Below are 20,210 nucleotides of genomic sequence, written 5' to 3'. Positions count from 1 at the left end.
TAGTGCCTAATTACCTACATATTTTTGTTGGGGAAAAAAATAATCACATACAAGCGTGCTTGGCTTAGGCCTGGGGGCTTGGATTCTGGCAGAAAAATGCACAAACCCAGACCATAGTTTGGCTAAATTAAAGAGAATGAAGTCTTACTCTTCTCTGGCACTTCACTGCATTTATTTACATTTATTTTTTCTTTATGTAATTCTATAGTAGTAAGGAAAAGAGTGGGGTGTTGGTGATGGCAGATGTTGCCTATTGTGCCTGAAGGTTGAAGAATTTTCCTTCCAGACTATTTTGCTCAGACGCAGACAAAAAAAACAAACGCCAAGTACTCCCCTGCATGGCCCCTGGCAAGTCCCTTCATTACACTCTTCTCTTCTCTCTGTTCTGCCTTCCTCACTGATTTATCTTTAGTAACTGGAACATTCCCACCAGATACCTTAAGTTTTCATGGAGGTAGAGTTCATTCACCACTGGGCAAAGAAAGAACAGCAGGATTTGTATCCAAGTCAACCAGGATAGGGAATACCTAACCCAAGTTGTAGGTTGCTATAGAAAATGTGTGAGAAAAATGGATGTATAACAGGAAAAACAAAATGAAACTTAAAAAAAAATTCATTTCCTACAACATTCTATAAGAGAAATCCCTGAGTAGTTTCTCTTCTGTTTCTTTCCTGAAACTTTTTCATATCACCTCTAATGTGCCAAAATCACAGTGTTCCGAGAGTTAGAATTCGGGTGAGGCAAGAAGTAGGAATCTGGGAAGCCGACTTGGCCCAGTGGTTAGGGCGTCCGCCTACCACATGGGAGGTCCACGGTTCAAACCCCGGGTCTCCTTGACCCGTGTGGAGCTGGCCCACGCGCAGTGCTGATGTGCGCAAGGAGTGCTGTGCCACGCAGGGGTGTCCCCCATGTAGGGGAACCCCACGCTCAAAGAGTGCGCCCCATAAGGAGAGCCACCCAGCACGAAAGAAAGTGCAACCTGCTCAGGAATGATGCCGCACACACAGAGACCTGACACAACAAGATGACGTGACAAAAAAGAAACACAGATTCACGTGCCTCTGATAAGGATAGAAGCGGTCATAGAAGAACACAGCGAATGGACACAGAGAGCAGACAATGGCGAGGGGGAAGGGGAGAGAAATAAATTGAAAAAAAAAAAAAAAAAAGAAGTAGGAATCCAATTGGAAGAAATGGAGGTAAATACCACCATAGGAATGAGCGTGCCTGCTGGGTTTCATCTTGGAAGTTGGACTAGGATGTACCCAACTTCCACATGGAATAATTAGCCCAAATGCTTTTACCAGTAACTCATCTCTTTAATAAAAAGTCCTTGGGTGGCAGACTTGGCCCAGTGGTTAGGGCGTCCGTCTACCACATGGGAGGTCAGCGGTTCAAACCCCGGGCCTCCTTGACCCACGTGAGCTGGCCCATGTGCAGTGCTGATGCGCACGAGGAGTGCTGTGCCATGCAGGGGTGTCCCCTGCATAGGGGAGCCCCATGCGCAACGAGTGTGCCCTGTAAGGAGAGCCGCCCAGTGCGAAAGAAAGTGCAGCCTGCCCAGGAATGGTGCCGCACACACGGAGAGCTGACACAACAAGATGACGCTACAAAAAGAAACACAGATTCCCATGCTGCTGACAACAACAGAAGCGGACAAAGAAGACGATGCAGCAAATAGACACAGAGAACAGACAACTGGCGTGTGGGGTGTAGGGGGAAAGGGAGAAAAATAAATAAATGAATCTTAAAAAAAAATCCATAAATGCCCTTGTTAAAAAAAAAAAAAGTCCTTGATTATTTATTCTTTGCACTGAAGTCAGGGTGTCCTGCACCAGAGATTCACAGGTGGCCTACAGTTTTTCTATTCTGTCAAAACAAAACAAAACAAAACAAAACACTCTTTGACTCTAATTCCTCAATCCCTATTTCAAAATTCCTAAATCATCTCAGGTTAACACTTACCTAGCCAAGATGGAGTTAGAGGGATCAGATTTACCTTCCCAGCTGAAACACTGAAAACAAAATATAGGAAGCAAAGGTTTTCAGGCAGGACAGTAATTGCTGAGAGTGGTGAACAAATGGGCAGAGCCCTGTGGGTGTCCCTGGGTTTCTCCCTGAGTTGAGAAGATGGAGTTTCTCAAGGTAGCTAGAGTTGGCAGGGCAGAATGCAGAAGAGGAGAGAGGTGCATAGAGAGAGAAAGAGAGGGTTCCAGAGATCTGCAGAGGACACTTGAGTCTTTAACTGAGCACTCTTCAAGGCATTCATATGAGGAAATTGCCCAGGATTGGGAAAAGAACCACCCAAAAGAAGCAGGCAGAACAATCCTTGAGGGTCACAGAGCTGGGAAGAGTTCTAGTTCCCACCTTCCAGAGTGAAATGCTTTGTAATTCATGGGGCACGGGGTAGAGTGCTCAGAATGGTCTAGCTCAGCAGGTAGGAAAAATGAGTCCAATATTAAAGGCTGCCCTGGTCCTGTGTAACAAAACTTAAAAGGAAATCTCAAAAAGACCAAACTATTTCTGAATAACTTAGCAGCACTCAGGAACAAAACTCAAGAATATTTTGAGGAATACAAAAATATCTGACACCCATAAAGGTGAAATTCACAACACCTGTATCCAATTAAAAGTTACCAGGCATGCAAAGAAGCAGGAAAATACAACCTATAATGACCTATAATGAGAAGAAAAATCAATCCGTAGAAACAGAACCAGAAATGACAAGACGATAGAATTCATAGACAAGCATATTGAAACGTTTATTAAAACTAAATTTCAGAGAGGGGGCAAGATGGCGGCTGAGTGAACATCCCTGTTAGAGTCTTCTGCAGGGAATCGGCTGGGCGGCGTTGGAGACTCTTTGGGACCGGATTGTTTCGGGATTTTTGCTGGTCCGGAGGTGTCTGGACATCGATTTGGAGGGAAGGTAACAGAGAGGATTCGTCTGTGAAATATACACGGAGATCCCAGCTACCTGCAGAGGATTCCCTTCTTGGGTAGGCGGAGACGAGGCATCTAGCCCCGCTCGGTGGGGCTGAGCCAGGCGGGGCCGGGCCGCGGTAGCGTTTGGAGCCGGGCGGGGCCGGTGCAGGCCCCGGCTGCGGGCCGCGGTAGCGTTTGGAGCCGGGCGGGGCCGGTGCAGGCCCCGGCTGCGGGCCGCGGTAGCGCTTGGAGCCGGGCGGGGCCGGTGCAGGCCCCAGCTGCGGGCCGCGGTAGCGCTTGGAGCCGGGCGGGGCCGGTGCAGGCCCCGGCTGCGGGCCGCGGTAGCGCTTGGAGCCGGGCGGGGCCGGTGCAGGCCCCGGCTGCGGGCCGCGGTAGCGCTTGGAGCCGGGCGGGGCCGGTGCAGGCCCCGGCTGCGGGCCGCGGTAGCGCCTGGAGCCGGGCGGGGCCGGTGCAGGCCCCCCGCTGCGGGCCGCGGTAGCGCCTGGAGCCGGGCGGGGCCGGTGCAGGCCCCGGCTGCGGGCCGAGGTAGCGCCTGGAGCCGGGCGGAGCCGGTGCAGGCCCCGGCTGCGGGCCGCGGTAGCGCTTGGAGCCGGGCGGGGCCGGTGCAGGCCCCGGCTGCGGGCCGCGGTAGCGCTTGGAGCCGGGCGGGGCCGGTGCAGGCCCCGGCTGCGGGCCGCGGTAGCGCTTGGAGCCGGGCGGGGCCGGTGCAGGCCCCGGCTGCGGGCCGCGGTAGCGCTTGGAGCCGGGCGGGGCCGGTGCAGGCCCCCGCTGCGGGCCGCGGTAGCGCTTGGAGCCGGGCGGGGCCGGTGCAGGCCCCGGCTGCGGGCCGAGGTAGCGCTTGGAGCCGGGCGGGGCCGGTGCAGGCCCCGGCTGCGGGCCGCGGTAGCGCTTGGAGCCGGGCGGGGCCGGTGCAGGCCCCGGCTGCGGGCCGCGGTAGCGCTTGGAGCCGGGCGGGGCCGGTGCAGGCCCCCGCTGCGGGCCGCGGTAGCGCTTGGAGCCGGGCGGGGCCGGTGCAGGCCCCGGCTGCGGGCCGCGGTAGCGCTTGGAGCCGGGCGGGGCCGGTTCAGGCCCCGGCTGCGGGCCGCGGTAGCGTTTGGAGCCGGGCGGGCCGGGTCAGGCCGCGGCGGGTACGGAGCCGGGCAGGGCCGGTCCAGGCCGCGGTGGCGGGAGGTGGATGCCGGAGCCGGCTGGGCCGCTGTAGCGAGCGGAGCTGGGCGGAGCCAGGCCAGGCCAAGGCGGCGTGAGGAGCCGGGCAGAGCCGGTCCAAGCCTCCGCGGCGGGCGGAGCCGGGCCTGCGGAGGGGTTTCTGTTTTTTTTTTTTTTTTTTTTATTGTTTGTTTGTTTGTTTGTTTGTTTGTTTTTAATTTTACTTAATTTTTTTTTTTTTTTTTTTTTTTTTTTTTTTGAGCATCTGCAGTACTGGGGAGTTCGTGGGCCCTGGGCGGCCTATTGGGGGTTTGTGGGAAGGGAGGTGCTTGCAGACCCATTTGGGCAGACAGACGGGGGGTTTTAGGGCAAAGCGGGGGGAAGTTGTTGTTTTAGATAGTGTTGCAATTGTGACACGTGTGTACCTGTATCTCTCTTCTCCCTATCCGTTCCCCACCGTTTGCCCATCCTCTTTTTTTTTCTTCCTTTCTTCTTGCCTTTCTTTTTTCTCTATTATAATTAGTTTGTTTTTTTTTGTTTGTTTGTTTTTGTTTTTTTTTCGGTTTTCTCTTTCCCTCTTGTCCCTCATCTTCCACTTATTTTTACTTTAATTCAAGTATACAATAGGTGCTACAGGGAACACCTCACATTTGCTGGGTTTTCCCATCCTCCACTGCCTCATTTCTGTGTGAACTGATTTAGGCTACCTACACTATCCCCCTTCCCCTGCATCTTGATATCCACTATCATCTACTGTCTCTCCTATATTCCACCCCCCACCTCCCGTTCTTTGATCCACAAAGTGTCTAACTCTTAATTTCTAATACCTTTGTTCTGTTTTCTGTCTATTATCCACTCTTGAAACTATTACCTTTCTTTTCTTTTTCCCTCTCTCATGAAAACAATAGCTGTGTAGTTCATACCATATTCCTCCCAAATTCAGTCATCAACTTCATAAAAGGTACTCTACCTACAGCTATAACTCTATACAATCTACATGAATCTAACCTCCATCCTTCCAGATCTCATATTCCTGCTTTATTAACATACATCACCAATACAACTTTACACTTTTCCCTTGCTTACACAATTGCCTTTCCCCAACACTAATACTTTCCTCTAAAGTGAACTTAACCAACAACAAGTAACTAGAATAAGAAGAAAAAAGTGACAAAGAGAAGATATAACACCTGTGCAAAAATAACAACTAATTAACCTCCAAGAGCAGACAAAGAAGCTAAGGAACTGATTAAATTCGTCAAAATAAAGAGATGACCAGAAAGCAACAAAAATCTACGAACCAAACCAATAATCAGGAAAACATGGCTGAATCCAATCAACAAACCAATAATCACGAAGGGGAGCAAAACTTGGCACAAGCAATGAAAGATCTCAGAACATTTATCACTGACAAATTTGATGCAGTAATGAAAGAGGTTAACAACATGAAGACATCACTTGGAGGGGAAATTGCAGACATACGCAAAAACATAACAGATATGATGGGAATGAACACCACAGTTCAAGAAATCAAAAATACACTTGCAGCAAATATCAGCAGACTAGAAGAGACAGAGCAGAGAATTAGTGATGTGGAAGACAGTACATCAGAAATCAAACAGATAGTAGAAGGGGTCAATAAGAAGATAGAAAAAATCCAATTAGGATTTAGGGACCTGAATGACAATGCAAAACGCTCAAACATACGTATTATAGGCATTCCAGAAGGTGAAGAGAAGGGAAAGGGGTCAGAAAGAGTGTTGCAGGAAATAATGACTGAAAACTTCCCAAATCTACTGAAAGAGACAGATGTACATATCCAAGAAGCACAGCGCACTCCACAAGTCATAAACCCCAACAGGCCCACCCCAAGACATATACTTGTCAAATTATCCAATGCTCAAGACAAAGAGAAGATCCTAAAAGCAGCAAGAGAAAAGAAAACCATCACATACAAGGGAAGCTCAATTAGATTAAGTGCTGATTTCTCTTCTGAAACCATGGAGGCAAGAAGACAGTGGTATGATATAGTCAAGGTACTAAAGGAAAAAAATTTCCAACCAAGAATACTCTACCCAGCTAAACTAGCATTCAAACATGATGGAGAGTTCAAAATATTCGCAGACAAACAGAAACTGAAAGAGTATACCAACAAGAAACCTCCCCTTCAAGAAATTCTAAAGGGAGTTCTGCAGGAAGAAAGGAAAAAACAGGAAAGGCAAAGTTGGAGGAGAGTATAAGACCAACAACAACAACAAAAAAGACAAAAAAAAATATACAAACAAAATATGACAAACACAAATCCAATCAAAATATGGCTAACACAAATAATTCCTTGATAGTAATAACACTGAATGTCAATGGATTAAACTCACCTATCAAAAGATTCAGACTGGGACACTGGATAAGGAAATATGACCCATCCATATGCTGTCTACAAGAGACACATCTTAGACCCAGAGACGCATGGAGATTGAAAGTGAAAGGCTGGAAAACAATCATACAAGCTAACAATAACCAAAAAAAGGCAGGAGTAGCTATATTAATATCAGACAAAATAGACTTTAAATGTGAAACAATTGTGAGAGACAAAGAAGGATACTACATTTTAGTCAAAGGGAAAATCTGTCAAGAAGATCGAACAATCATAAATATCTATGCCCCTAACAAGGGTGCCTCTAAATACGTCAGGCAAACGCTGGAAAAACTAAGTGAAAGAATAGATACATCTACAATTATAGTGGGGGATTTTAATACACCACTATCAATTCTGGACAGAACATCTCAAAAGAGAATCACCAAAGACACAAAACATCTGAATAGTATATTAGAGGAGCTCGATCTAATAGACATATATAGATCGCTACACCCAAACACAGCAGGATATACATTTTTCTCAAGTGCACATGGATCATTCTCCAAGATAGATCATATGCTAGGCCACAAAGAAAGGCTGAACGAATTCAGAAAGATTGAAATCATACAAAACATTATCTCTGACCACAGTGGAGTCAAGCTGGAGATTTGCAAGGGAAAGAAGCCCAGATTTCACACCACGATTTGGAAATTAAACAACACACTCTTAGAAAAACAGTGGGTCAAAGAGGAAATCTCAAAAGAAATCAATGACTACCTTGAAACAAATGATAATGATAACACAACATACCAAAATTTATGGGATGCAGCAAAAGCAGTACTGAGAGGGAAGTTTATAGCCATAAATTCATATATCAAAAAAGAAGAAAGAGCAAAAATTGAAGAACTAACTGCACATTTGAAGGAATTAGAAAAACAACAACAAAGTAACCCAACAGGAAGAAGAAGGAAGGAAATAACAAAGATAAGAGCAGAACTAAATGAAATAGAAAATAAGAAAGCACTTGAACAGATAAACAAGACCAAGAGCTGGTTTTTTGAGAAGATTAACAAAATTGACAAACCTTTAGCAACACTAACAAAGAAAAAAAGAGAGAAGATGCAAATACACAAAATAAGAAATGAGAAAGGCGATATCACCACTGACCCCACAGAAATAAAGACTACCATAAGAGGATATTTTGAAAAACTATATTCCAACAAAAATGACAATCTAGAGGAAATGGACAAATTCCTAGAAACACATAAACAGCCCATATTGACAAAAGAAGAAATTGATGATCTTAACAAACCAATCACAAGCAGAGAGATAGAATCAGTTATTAAAAATCTCCCAACTAAGAAGAGCCCAGGGCCAGATGGCTTCACAGGTGAATTCTATAAAACATTCCGGAAAGAACTGACACCAATCCTGCTGAAACTATTCCAAACCATCGAAACAGAAAGAACATTACCCAACTCCTTCTATGATGCCAACATTACCCTAGTACCAAAGCCAAACAAAGACATCACAAGAAAGGAAAATTACAGACCAATTTCTCTAATGAACCTAGACGCAAAAATACTTAACAAAATACTTGCTAATCGTATTCAACAACACATTAAACGAATTATACACCACGACCAAGTGGGATTCATCCCAGGTATGCAAGGATGGTTCAACATAAGAAAATCAATCAACGTAATACACCATATAAACAGATTGAAGGAAAAAAATCACATGATTATATCTATTGATGCAGAAAAAGCATTTGACAAAATACAGCACCCTTTCTTGATAAAAACACTCCAAATGATTGGAATACAAGGAAATTTTTTGAACATGATAAAGAGTATATATGAAAAACCTAAAGCCAATATTGTTTACAATGGAGAAATCCTAGACTCCTTCCCTCTAAACTCAGGAACAAGACAAGGATGCCCACTGTCGCCGCTCCTATTTAACATTGTCTTAGAAGTACTTGCTCGAGCACTGAGGCAAGAACCAGAAATAAAAGGCATTCAAATTGGAAAGGAAGAAGTCAAAATTTCATTATTTGCAGATGACATGATCCTATACATAGAAAACCCTGAGAGATCTACAACGAAGATTCTAGAACTCATAAATGAGTTTAGTAAAGTCGCAGGTTATAAGATCAATGCGCAAAAATCAGTAGCATTTCTGTACACCAACAATGAGCAAGATCAGGAGGAAATCAAGAAACAAATACCATTCACAATAGTAAATAAAAAAATCAAATACTTAGGAATAAATTTAACTAAAGAGGTAAAGAACTTATACACTGAGAACTATACAAGATTGTTCAAGGAAATCAAAGAAGACCTAAATAAATGGAAGACTATTCCTTGTTCATGGATAGGAAGACTGAACATTATTAAGATGTCTATCCTACCAAAATTGATCTACACATTCAATGCAATCCCAATAAAAATCAATGCAGCCTTCTTTAAGGAATTAGAAAAACCAACTATGAAATTTATTTGGAAAGGAAAGAGACCCCGAATAGCCAAAGACATACTGAAAAAGAAAAACGAAATTGGAGGAATCACACTACCTGACTTCAAAACATACTATAAAGCTACGGTGGTGAAAACAGCATGGTATTGGCATAAGGAGAGACATATAGACCAATGGAATCGAATTGAAAGCTCTGATATAGAACCTCACATATACAACCACATAATATTCGATAAAGCCACCAAACCCTCTCAACTGGGAGAGAGTGGCCTATTCAACAAATGGTGTCTGGAGAACTGGATAGCCATATGTAGAAGAATGAAAGAGGATTACCATCTCACACCTTATACAAAGATCAACTCAAGATGGATCAAAGACCTAAATATAAAAGCCAAGACCATAAAAACCTTAGAAAGCAGTGTAGGGAAACATCTACAGGACCTTGTAATAGGTAATGGATTTATGAATATCTCACCAAAAGCACGAGCAGCAAAAGAACTAATAGATAAATGGGACTTCCTCAAAATTAAAGCCTTCTGCACCTCAAAGGAGTTTGTCAAGAAAGTAAAAAGGGAGCCCACACAGTGGGAGAAAATATTTGGCAATCATATATCTGATAAGAAACTTATAACTTGCATATATAAAGAACTCCTACATCTTGAAAATAAAAAGATAAACAATCCATTTAAAAAATGGGAAAAAGACTTAAACAGACACTTCTCCGAAGAAGAAATACAAATGGCAAGAAAGCACATGAAAAAATGTTCCAAATCTCTAGCTATCAGGGAAATGCAAATCAAAACCACAATGAGATACCATCTTACACCCATAAGATTGGCAGCTATGAAAAAAACAGAAGAATACAAGTGCTGGAGAGGATGTGAAGGAAGGGGAACACTCATCCACTGCTGGTGGGAATGCAGAAGGATCCAACCATTCTGGAGAACAGTATGGCGGTTTCTCAAAAAACTAGCCATAGATTTGCCATATGACCCAGCAATACCACTGCTGGGAATATACCCAGCAGAACTGAAAACAAGAACACAAACCAATATATGTACACCAATGTTCATAGCAGCATTGTTCACTATTGCCAAAAGTTGGAATCAACCCAAATGCCCATCAACAGACGAGTGGATCAATAAAATGTGGTATATACACACAATGGAATACTACTCGGCTGTAAGAACAAACACACTACAAACACATGTGATAACATGGATGAATCTTGAGAACCTTATGTTGAGTGAAGCAACCCAGACATTGAAGGACAAATACTACATGACCTCAATGATATGAAATAAACAAGCTGCCCTAGATAGCAAGAGACTGAACGATAGGCTTGCAGGAAATCGGAGGGTGGAGGAAGGATATGAGCCGATGTCTGCAGGGGTGGAATTTAAGACGAGATGGTGGTAAGTATGAACACAAAGAAGAGATAAAAGGGGGGCAAGGGGTTGCCTTTGCTTGGGGCTTTGCGGGTTTGAGGGTGGCTGGGGAGGGACGGGTGGGTAACGTTGCCCAAAAGTGGGGGGAGGGAGGGGTAGCATACGAACCAGGAGAGGGTCAGGTGTTGGTGGAGAGTAAAATGCCGAGAAAATCATATCAAAATATAATAAAGAGGGTTACCTGTTTAGAATGCTCGGAGGGGAGGGTCTGATGCAGGACGGGCTCCTGGGGAATGTCTAAATGCTCATTCTGCCAGAGTGGGTGACACCATGGGGTAGAAACCCAAGTAGTGAGAGTGGGGGTGGACCCACATCCTGGGGAGGACTAATGCCATCCAATAGAGGGAACTGTATCCCTCGAGAGAAAGGTTGGCTCCCAGGGCATTGGGGCAGTTGAGCAAGTTAGGCCCTGAACACTATTCCATCTATCTCTGGAAGTGGCTCCTCAGGAAACGGAGGTTGGCTATCACTGAGGGCACTAAGGTGGAAGGGAAAATGGACGTTAAATGTGTGGAACCAAAGTAAATGGGGGGTAAGAGAGGAGTTTCTTGAGAGTACACAAGGATGGATATAAAACATGTAATATTACACCATAACATATAGGAGATGACAGACTGATAATGTAAACCATAATGTAAAACATAGGATAACTAAAAATGTAAAGAACTGTGTATCCTAAAGTATGCACCATAATGTAAATACAGATGTCACCTTGTTAGAAAGCTAATGTCTCAGACTCTGTACATCACTTTAAGTAAATATGATATGAATAGGGCGTAAGAGTATCACTGTGGAAGGGAAAAGGTTTTCTGGTGGATGTGTGGGAGTGCTGTATATTATATATATACATTGCTGTGGTCTAGGACTCCTGTGAAGAAAAGCTGAATAATTAGGGGGGGGGGGGGAAAAAAAAATAGGATGTGGAATTTTTTCAAGTCAACATTCTTTATCTAAGTTCTTTATCTAACTTTATCCAAGTTCTTTATCTATCCTTTAAACTCATCGCTATATGCCATTCCCTAGTAAGGGACCATGACATTATATTGGGCTTCAAATTTCGGGGAGTTCTGGATCACAGAGTGTTTCAACAATGGCAATGGAGGGATACTGGTAAGGGATACCAATGACAGATGATATATGACTGACAGGGAGCTGTACAGAACATATGTCCAGGGTGCATGGTAATGTTTGGATATACTCATAGTGGCAACAATTAAAAACCACAGTAGGGGGGGTACTGGGTTCCCGGCCAGTGGTGCTCTGTCGTGGTCCCTAGGGGAGCAGCGACAGTCTCCCAGGTACAGTGGTGGGGACCGGGAGGGAGTGAGGGTTCAACAGTGAGCCCCTGATACTAATGACTATGCTTGTGAGCTGATAAACCCAAAATAATAACAAGGCCTAGAGCAACTTTGTGCCTGGGAATTTCCTTCTGTCAGCCTTCATGTTACTCAAATGTGGCCAGTCTCGAAGCCAAACTCAGCATGTAAATGCAATGCCTTCCCCCCAGCGTGGGACATGACACCCGGGGATGAGCCTCCCTGGCAACGAGGGACCACTATCAACTACCAACTGATGATGCAACTGGAAAATGACCTTATACGGAAGGTTCAATGCGGATCAGCAGAATATCCATGTCTACATAAAATACCATGACTTTAAAATGCTGTTTGACCTAAAGTAAGGGGGAAATGGAAAGGAGAAATGAGTTTATATGGCTACGAGTTTCTAAAAAAGAGTCTGGAGGCTGGCAGAAGGTTTGCCCTCATGCACAACTGAGCAGAGTCAGAGAGACAGATAAAGCAGATACAACCCCCAGATATTGGTTCCTTTGAGGGCTAAAGAGACCCATGGGAGTTATGGTCATGGCCGATGGGGTTAACTACCAGGGCAGATGGCCCCTCTTTGGAAATGGTGTTTATGTGTGATGAATCTGGACTCAGATGGGATCTCCCTTCATAAGACTTTCATGCTAATGTGCTGGAGGTGCAGTTAATGTTGGGGTTTAAGATATATTTAGGGGATTTGAATCTCTGGACTGACAATGTGATAGCCAGATCCTGAGCCTCAACAGACTCCAGCACCTACAATCTGATTTATTGGACTTACCACACTCAGCTAAGATGGAGGTGAAGGACAACCACCACACCATGGAGCCTAGAGTGATTACAACTGAAAATGGGAGGATTGCATCCAGCATCCAGGTGGAATCTGAGCCTCCTCTTGACATAAAGGTGCAATGGACACAACCAATCCAGTGTCCACATAGAAGAGGTGGCATTGGATTGGGAAAAGTGGACATAATGGACAAAGGGTATGGGGAAAGGCAGGAAGAGATGAGAGGTGGAGGCGTCTTCGGGACATGGAGCTGCCCTGGATGGTGCTTCAGAGGTAATCACCGGACATTGTAAATCCTCACAGGGCCTACATGATGGAATAGAGGAGAGTATGGGCCATGATGTGAACCAATGTATATGAGGTGCAGAGGTGCCCAAAGATGTACTTACCAAATCCAATGGATGTGTCATGATGATGGGAACGAGTGTTGTTGGGGGGGGGGGGAGAGGGGGGGGTGGGGGGGTGGGGTTGAATGGGACCTCACATATATATTTTTAATGTAATATTATTACAAAGTCAATAAAAAAAAAAAAAAAAAAAAAAACTAAATTTCAAATGTTCAGAGAGGTAGAGCAAGCCCGAATGTGTTAAGGAGAGACATAGAAGACATAAAAAAAGATTCAAAATCGAACTTCTGGAAAGGAAAAAATCAATGTCTGAGATAAACTCCACACAGACACCCAAACTACACCAAACCGCATGTCATACAGAAAGGTGAAACCTCTTCCCATCTGTCTCTCAGGCACTTGACCTTCTCACGTGTCAGTTCCCTTCACTTAGGTGCTCTTCATTCCCTTCTACAGAGAACAGGAATTCCAGCAATGTGTTTCCAAAAAACCCCACTAATGGGGAAGGCTGGGTGAAGATTGGTAAAATACGTTCTAAGGGGTGGCAGATGAGCTCCGTTGAAGGAAACGGGGCCAGGCTCACTCACCAGGCCCCAGGCTCCACCAGCGGAAAGCCCTGGCTCTCTCCAGACCGGAAGTGAGCTGGGGGCTGCGACACCCTACTGCCGAGAGGAGAGTCATGGGGAACGGTTACAGCCACGTAATTCTCACCTCGTTGCTTTGCAGTAAAATGTTGAGCCATGGCTGCATGTCATTAGTTGAAAAAATGGTTATCAGAGTGAAATGGTATTAAAGTCAAGCCAGGCTACTAACGCGACCTTTGGGGGTTCTCGTGGCTCCCTGACGAGTATCCAGTATCAAGTCACCCTTTCCAGACTCCAGCCTGTCTCCACACACTCCCTAAACTTCCAACAGTCCGGAAAGCAACTGGTGTGGAGAAGAACGTGTCTGGAAAGCGCAGAGGCCCCCAAGCATGGCTTCCGTCCATCCCCGTGTTAACACCAGGCGGGTTTCTGCCAACACTTTATAGAGGTTAGCAGCCCTGGTTATTGGTAGGCAGTAAAGAGTGTTAAAAAAAAGCACCTAAAGGATTTCCTTTATCTGAGAGAGTCCTACTTGGCTCAGAGCCACTGTTCTGCACTCGTTCAGCTGGTGAGTATGTGGGAAATGACTGGCTCCTGTTCGCTCAGCAGCTGTCAAGAACCTTCCAGCCTCTCCCAGAGACCTACTCTCTCACCCAGAGAAGAGCTCGCACCCATGGATAGCAGGGATTGCAAACCTACTTCCTGTTCACATGATGCTGGACAATCTACACAGGGCTTTCACTTGTTATCTTATTGGGTCGGCATGACACAACTTTCTGAGGTGAGATTCTCCACATTTTATGGAGGGATAAATTCAACCCAGAGGCATCGAACAGCTCAATAAAGGTCATCTACCCATGCAATTCCAGAGGCAAGTCTAAGCACCAACGTGCCGTCCAATTCCAAATCCAGCATTTTCATTTGGGAGGGAGGGATAGAAGGCCAGTTGGAAGCAGAAAATGAGAAGCTCCATTTTCCTCTCCCACTGTTCATGCTATTTCCTGACATGTTGAGTTCCTCTTTCAAAACCTAAGAAAGTTCTTGAAAAAGCAAATAACAGGACTGGTGGCTAAGAATGAGCTTCCCCTTTACCAGAAACTCAAACCTGTACATCTGTCCACCATTCATCACGACCGCATCACAGGGCCTGCAGTGGGCCCTGAAGGCGGAAAGGGGCTCTGTGGATTCGGTGCCTGTGCTACTTTAATCATGGAACCTCTTCACGGGCATTCCATCAGAACTCCCAGGGCCTTCTCATCTTCCTCCTTGAAAACATATTTTTAAGGGGGTAAAAAATCAAAATACACAGTTGAAGAAATAACAAGCCCTCTCTATAGGTTCCTTTGCACTGAAAAGGTGGCAAAATAAACACCATAGAAGAGATGCTCACAACTTTACAAAAATTCAGAACACATAAAGTGAATGTTAACTTCAGAGTTACTTTGTTTCCAATGAGAGCTGTCAGTTATGCTAGTAAGCTACTGCCAAATGCTTTAATGCAGTATTTGGAGGCAGAAGGTCAAAATAATATTAAAATATAAAGAGATGAAAAGGCCACGGTACTCCATAAGAAAGATGAACTGAGTTCAACTTTGCAATCAACCGAGACTTGGAAAAGAATTATCTGACAATGTACATTATTATTGTGCAGAAGATAAGGAATTGCAAATGGAAATAGTAGTCTTTAATGAGGCCTATTAATTATTTTGTTATTACTTTAATTTGGCAAATTCCAGAGTTTACTTTTTTGCCTCCACTATTTTTCCAGGAGATATAAATAGCACCACAAAGACCGTTTCCCTAATATCATATAGAATTTTTTCAACATCACAACTGATGCCAACAGAGAAAAGGGCTGAAAACTAGATTCCAGAAAATCAGAATTCTATGGCCCTTCCCCTACGTACAAATGGTAGTCCTGGGATGAGAACTCTCCCCACTTGCTGAAGTTAAGCCCACCCCATTGGCTCTGCAATTCAGAACATAGATTTTCCCAAGGAGGGCTTGCAGTTGCTCCGGATCCCAGGGAGGAGCTGTTGTCCCTGTGTGTTCTCGGTGTTGAGAGGGTTTCTTCGTGCAGGGGTGCATGAGTGGCAGACCCTCAGTTGAGGTTGGGGGCACAATTGCGGGAGGACATGTGGAATGCTGGATCCCTGGCATCTAGGAGTAGTTGAAGTAGGAGGAAAACGAGACAGTGAAAAGGAGTCAGGCAGTGGGTGGAGCTGTCCTCAGGCAACAAGAAGCCAGATGAGCACGTGCCCACGCTTCTGCTCCTGGGATGTGCAAACAGAAGCAGCTCTGGGATGCATTCCAGCTAAGTGTGGAGTGATGAATGTCAGCGCTGTCTTTGATCCGTCTTGGGGTGTCAGAGGGAGAGAAGATAGAACTCCTGATTTCAACACCCATAGCAGGCTGCTCTGAGATATCACACTCACGCCAGGAGCTCTTACCTTCCATCTTCCCACGCCCTCACAGTTGTTTCAGCCTGGGCTTTCTCCTCAACATAACCTTTAGGCGCTGGAGACTTCTCTATTCATCTTCTCTTTCCAAACTGACCTTGCTGATCTCCATTCCCACTCTGCAGCCTGTGGATAGCTATTTCAACCGCACACCAGTGCCCTGCAACCATGCACAGCCATGCCCTTCTAGCATTTCCACACTGCTAGGTGCAAACCCAGGAATTCTTCACCCCTCTTTTACTCCTTCAGCTTCCTCCCTCAGCTCTCTGCAATCTCTTCCATGTCTCCTGGAAATTCCCTATCATATCTCCTGTGGTGAGTCCCCTCAATAGCCTCTATTCTCAAATCTTAAACCTTGTCATCCTCAACAGGTAACCCTTCCTGCAAAGCAGGTAAGATCAAGACAACTTGGCATAAACTCTGAACATCCCTCCAATCCTCAGTACATCTCAGTATCTTTACCCATTATCTCCTCTTCTCTCTGGATGGCTTCTCTTCTCATCAAGGTGGGCCATCCAGCTAAGTTCTTCCTTTCATTCCCTTCCATCTTTACTGGAACAGCAAGTCCTCAATTGGCCCCTCTATTTCTTTCATTTTTATCTTTTCCCTCTTCTAGTCTTCTTCCTTTAGAGTGCCCTTTCCATATATAAAACTACTCAAAACGTTACCTCAATTCTGATAACTCCTTAGGATATGTCCTTTTTCTTGCTCTTCATGAAAGAGAAATCCACTTCTTCACCCACTAATTTCTTGTAATTTATTGTTGTTCCTCTATGCAATTGCAACAGCCTTTTCCAGGCTGGTGGGAAAGGAAGGCTGTGACAGAGAAGTTTTCTTCTTTGGGATTACTTTGAATAAGGCTAAATCATTTAATGTCACTGCCTTCTCCATGCTAAGGAAACATATCCTGAATAAAATAAACCAAAGACCCTCAAATGGGATGGTCCCTTCTCTCCTGAGGATGCACTCTTTCTAACTGTGGCAGAGATTGGCTACCTGTTCACCAAAACTACCTCCTCTTCCTCCTGGGCACATGGCAGAGAAGATCAAATTCTGCCTGTGGGGCTCATCATCTAAGGGTGACTGAGGCAGCATGGAGCCTATGGAGGCACAGAGGGAACCCTTGATCCAGGAGAGGAGGACTTAAAGGGAAGGGTCTCCCCACAGAGGGCACATGGGAACTGACTTCTCAGGGATCAGCAGCTCTTATCCAGGTGAGTGGAGGCTGGGAGTGCTTGGCCATAGGGATTAGCGTGTATGAGGAAACAGCAGTGAGGAAAAGGGCAGGTTTTCTATCCACTCCTAAAATACAATGTCTCCCTCAGCTGCTAGTTCAGCCTCTGGAGGAAATTGGGATCAGCAAGTAGTGCTATCCCCATTCCAGTTCACCACACAGAGGTGATGTCTGTGTATAATGAACACCACAGGGGCAATGAAACAGACAGAAATGGTGTGCAGCCTGTGAGGAGCTACATGGAAGTCTGCGGGGAGAGTGTCACTAATGGAAGATATGTGCAAACTCCAAAATCCTGGATCAAGGAATAATGTGCTATTTCTGTTTCTGAACAGCCCGGCCAAGCACTGCCTTCTATATAAACACCATATATGTTTATTTAAAGTAATAACTAGCCCAACACCAACTTTTCCCTTACACTATGCTTCCCCTAAGTATATACCACTGAGTCCCCAGATAGTGACTAGCTCTGGACATCACTGCATTTTTTCTGAATCCAAAAATATGGCTCTTGGCTAATTGTTATGCTGCTGTTACTCATGCAGTCAAACATTTATTAAGCACCTGTTGTGTGCTGATCACTTAGTTAATCACTAGGGATATTAAAAATGAATAAGGAGAATACTTCCTAACTCATTCTCTGAGGCCAGATTGTTCTCATACCAAAGCCAGACAAAGACACCACCAGAAAAGAAAACTGCAGACCAATATCCCTTCTGAATATAGATGCAAAAATCCTCAACAAAACACAAGCAAATGGAATCCAGAAACATATTAAAGGGATTCTACACCATGACAAAGTGTGATGTATTCCAAAAATACAAGGATGGTTCAACTAAGAAAATCAATCAGTGTAATCAGTGACACAGGGTTTCCAAAACTTGTGACTGTGGCAGTCAGAAAAGTGGCTGCTGCTGCTGCTACTAGACATTCAATTGTAAATTCCTGCCCAGGCCCTAGGATTCCTCCCCCTTGGTGTCACACCAGAGCAGACTACTGGAAAATTTCTGCTCACACCTCCATGCGAACATGAGCATGCACCAGCAGCATGGACCAAGTGAATGGGCAAGATACGTTTTGTCACCATTTAAATTCTGGCTATTTTGCTTCTATCCCTAAAGGAATGGAGTTGACAAGCCACAGAAAGGAATCCTAGAAATTCTTTAATCTACGTACAGCAGATGAAGGGTATGAGAGGTAGAGTGATGGATGTCTGTGGCAAATCCGGAAGCATCCAGCCAGAGTGTCATGATACCTTCTCTCCCCATAGACATGACCAGAGCAGGTATAAGAAAGTTGTGCTGCTCCTTCTCTTCTTCCAAGTCCTGGGGGTTATCTTATTGAATCCATCGATGCAATAATCTTTTCTCTGAATTATCAGATCTTCAGAGCATCACCAGCAGGCTCCTTTAATAAATCTGTGCCCCACCACTTCTACCGCCCATTTGAGAGTTAATCGAAAGTGACCCATGGGCCACCATGGGCTTCGACCTCTCCTGTCTTAAGCCAACTCTATTCGCATGTCTGTGCTTATGTGCAAGCATGTGCACACGCTACGCAAAACCAGACCTTTTCAGGTGATCTGACATTCATCGACATGCAAAATATTGAGAAGTTTGCCCTGGAAAATTTTATTTCCAGAAGGTAACCAAATCATTGTATTATACCAATGGAGTTGAGCCATCCCTCTTTAGGGAATCAAGAAAACTGTCCCCTCCCCTTTCCAAGGCCTGCCCATCTGTGCATTGTGGAAAGAGCATAGACCTGGCGGGCAGGGCTCTGAGGCTCCTGCCATTACTTCCCTGGGAAACTTGACGCGTGGGGCAATCAACTTTCTGGCTTCGCATTTGTTACCAGTCCAACAGGGACAATAATCTCCCGTAAAACTTCTGGGAAAGTTGTTCAAATAAAAGCAGACAATTAATATAAACTACTTGGAATAATAACAGCTCTGATCAAACGTGATACTAACGAAACCTTCCTCTAGGGAATGGCTAAGTAAGCTTTTCTCCCAGAGCCAAATGAAAATGCAGCAAAAATACTCCTGGGACACTGTGCGACTCTCTCTTCTGAATAAAACTGGTACCCAAGGAAGACTGTGAGCTAACTGCTTGACACGGGCATTCAAACCCTCTCTGCTCATTTCTTTGCCTGCCATCATGCCACAGATATGGAGCCAGAAGAATTATGAAGGAACTTCTCCTCTCCCTAGGCTTTTTACCAAGTTTGTTGATGTTTCTAAGAATCTGGAGAAAGGATCTGTGTGTGTGTGCATGCGTGTGGGGGTGCACATGTGTGTAGAAGTATGAGCACATACAGTGTCTATGTAAGTAGCTGTTCACATGCATGCAAACCATGTGGCAGGTAACTTGTATTTTATTCAGTGGAAGTTAAGCACCATCACACTATCAAGTAACTCTGGAAGTCCTTTTTATGAATGACTTGTGATATCAGCCTCCTCATGCCTGTAGGTAAACAACTGATTATTTGACTATAGGGGCAGAACTTAACATCTGTGCTCCTCACATTTCATCGTTACGTTCAACCACGTTTGCGGACTATTGTGGTCTTTGAAATCTTGACTCCAGCCTCCATGCATCCTCCCAGGCAAGCATCTCCGCAAATGTGCTCACGTGTCCCGTGTCTCCATTCAGGTCACCACAGTGAAGGCCCAGGGCAGAGCAGGAGAGAGTGCAGCCCTCTGTCCTGGCTCTGGGTCTGTCTCCAGGGTCCCAGTACAGGCCTTGAGGATCTCTTTCCAGGGAGCTGCGTCTCATACCATTCAATACAAATGTCCACACTTTGAAGACCAGGGCCATCTGCCTTGTTCATATTATTCAACAGCAAACATGACTCAGTGCAGGAAGCTACGGCAGATGTGTAGAACCTGCACAGAAATTGGAGACATAGCCCTGCCTTTACCCTCTCGCTTTAGGAGCATCTAGTACTCATGAAAAACTGTTCAGCTGTACAAGGCCAAATATGATCAACGCTAAGGAATGACACCAAGGTCTTAGATAAATACACCATGCGCAAATGAGCAGCTATTCATTTCACAAACATCTAGAACAACGAAACCACTGCAACTAGGAATAG

General features: G+C 45.0%; 1 protein-coding gene across 1 annotated transcript in view; it reads right to left on the bottom strand.

The window, feature by feature from the left end:
• SH3RF3 (SH3 domain containing ring finger 3) overlaps positions 1–20,210 on the bottom strand; it is a 403,194-nt gene that overhangs the window by 135,238 nt on the left and 247,746 nt on the right. The window lies entirely within an intron of this gene.

This window comes from Dasypus novemcinctus, chromosome 17, assembly GCF_030445035.2.
Source record: "Dasypus novemcinctus isolate mDasNov1 chromosome 17, mDasNov1.1.hap2, whole genome shotgun sequence".
NCBI classification, from domain to species: domain Eukaryota; kingdom Metazoa; phylum Chordata; class Mammalia; order Cingulata; family Dasypodidae; genus Dasypus; species Dasypus novemcinctus.
The sequence above is the reverse complement of the archived record's forward strand: the minus strand, read 5'-3'. Positions and strand labels throughout refer to the sequence as shown.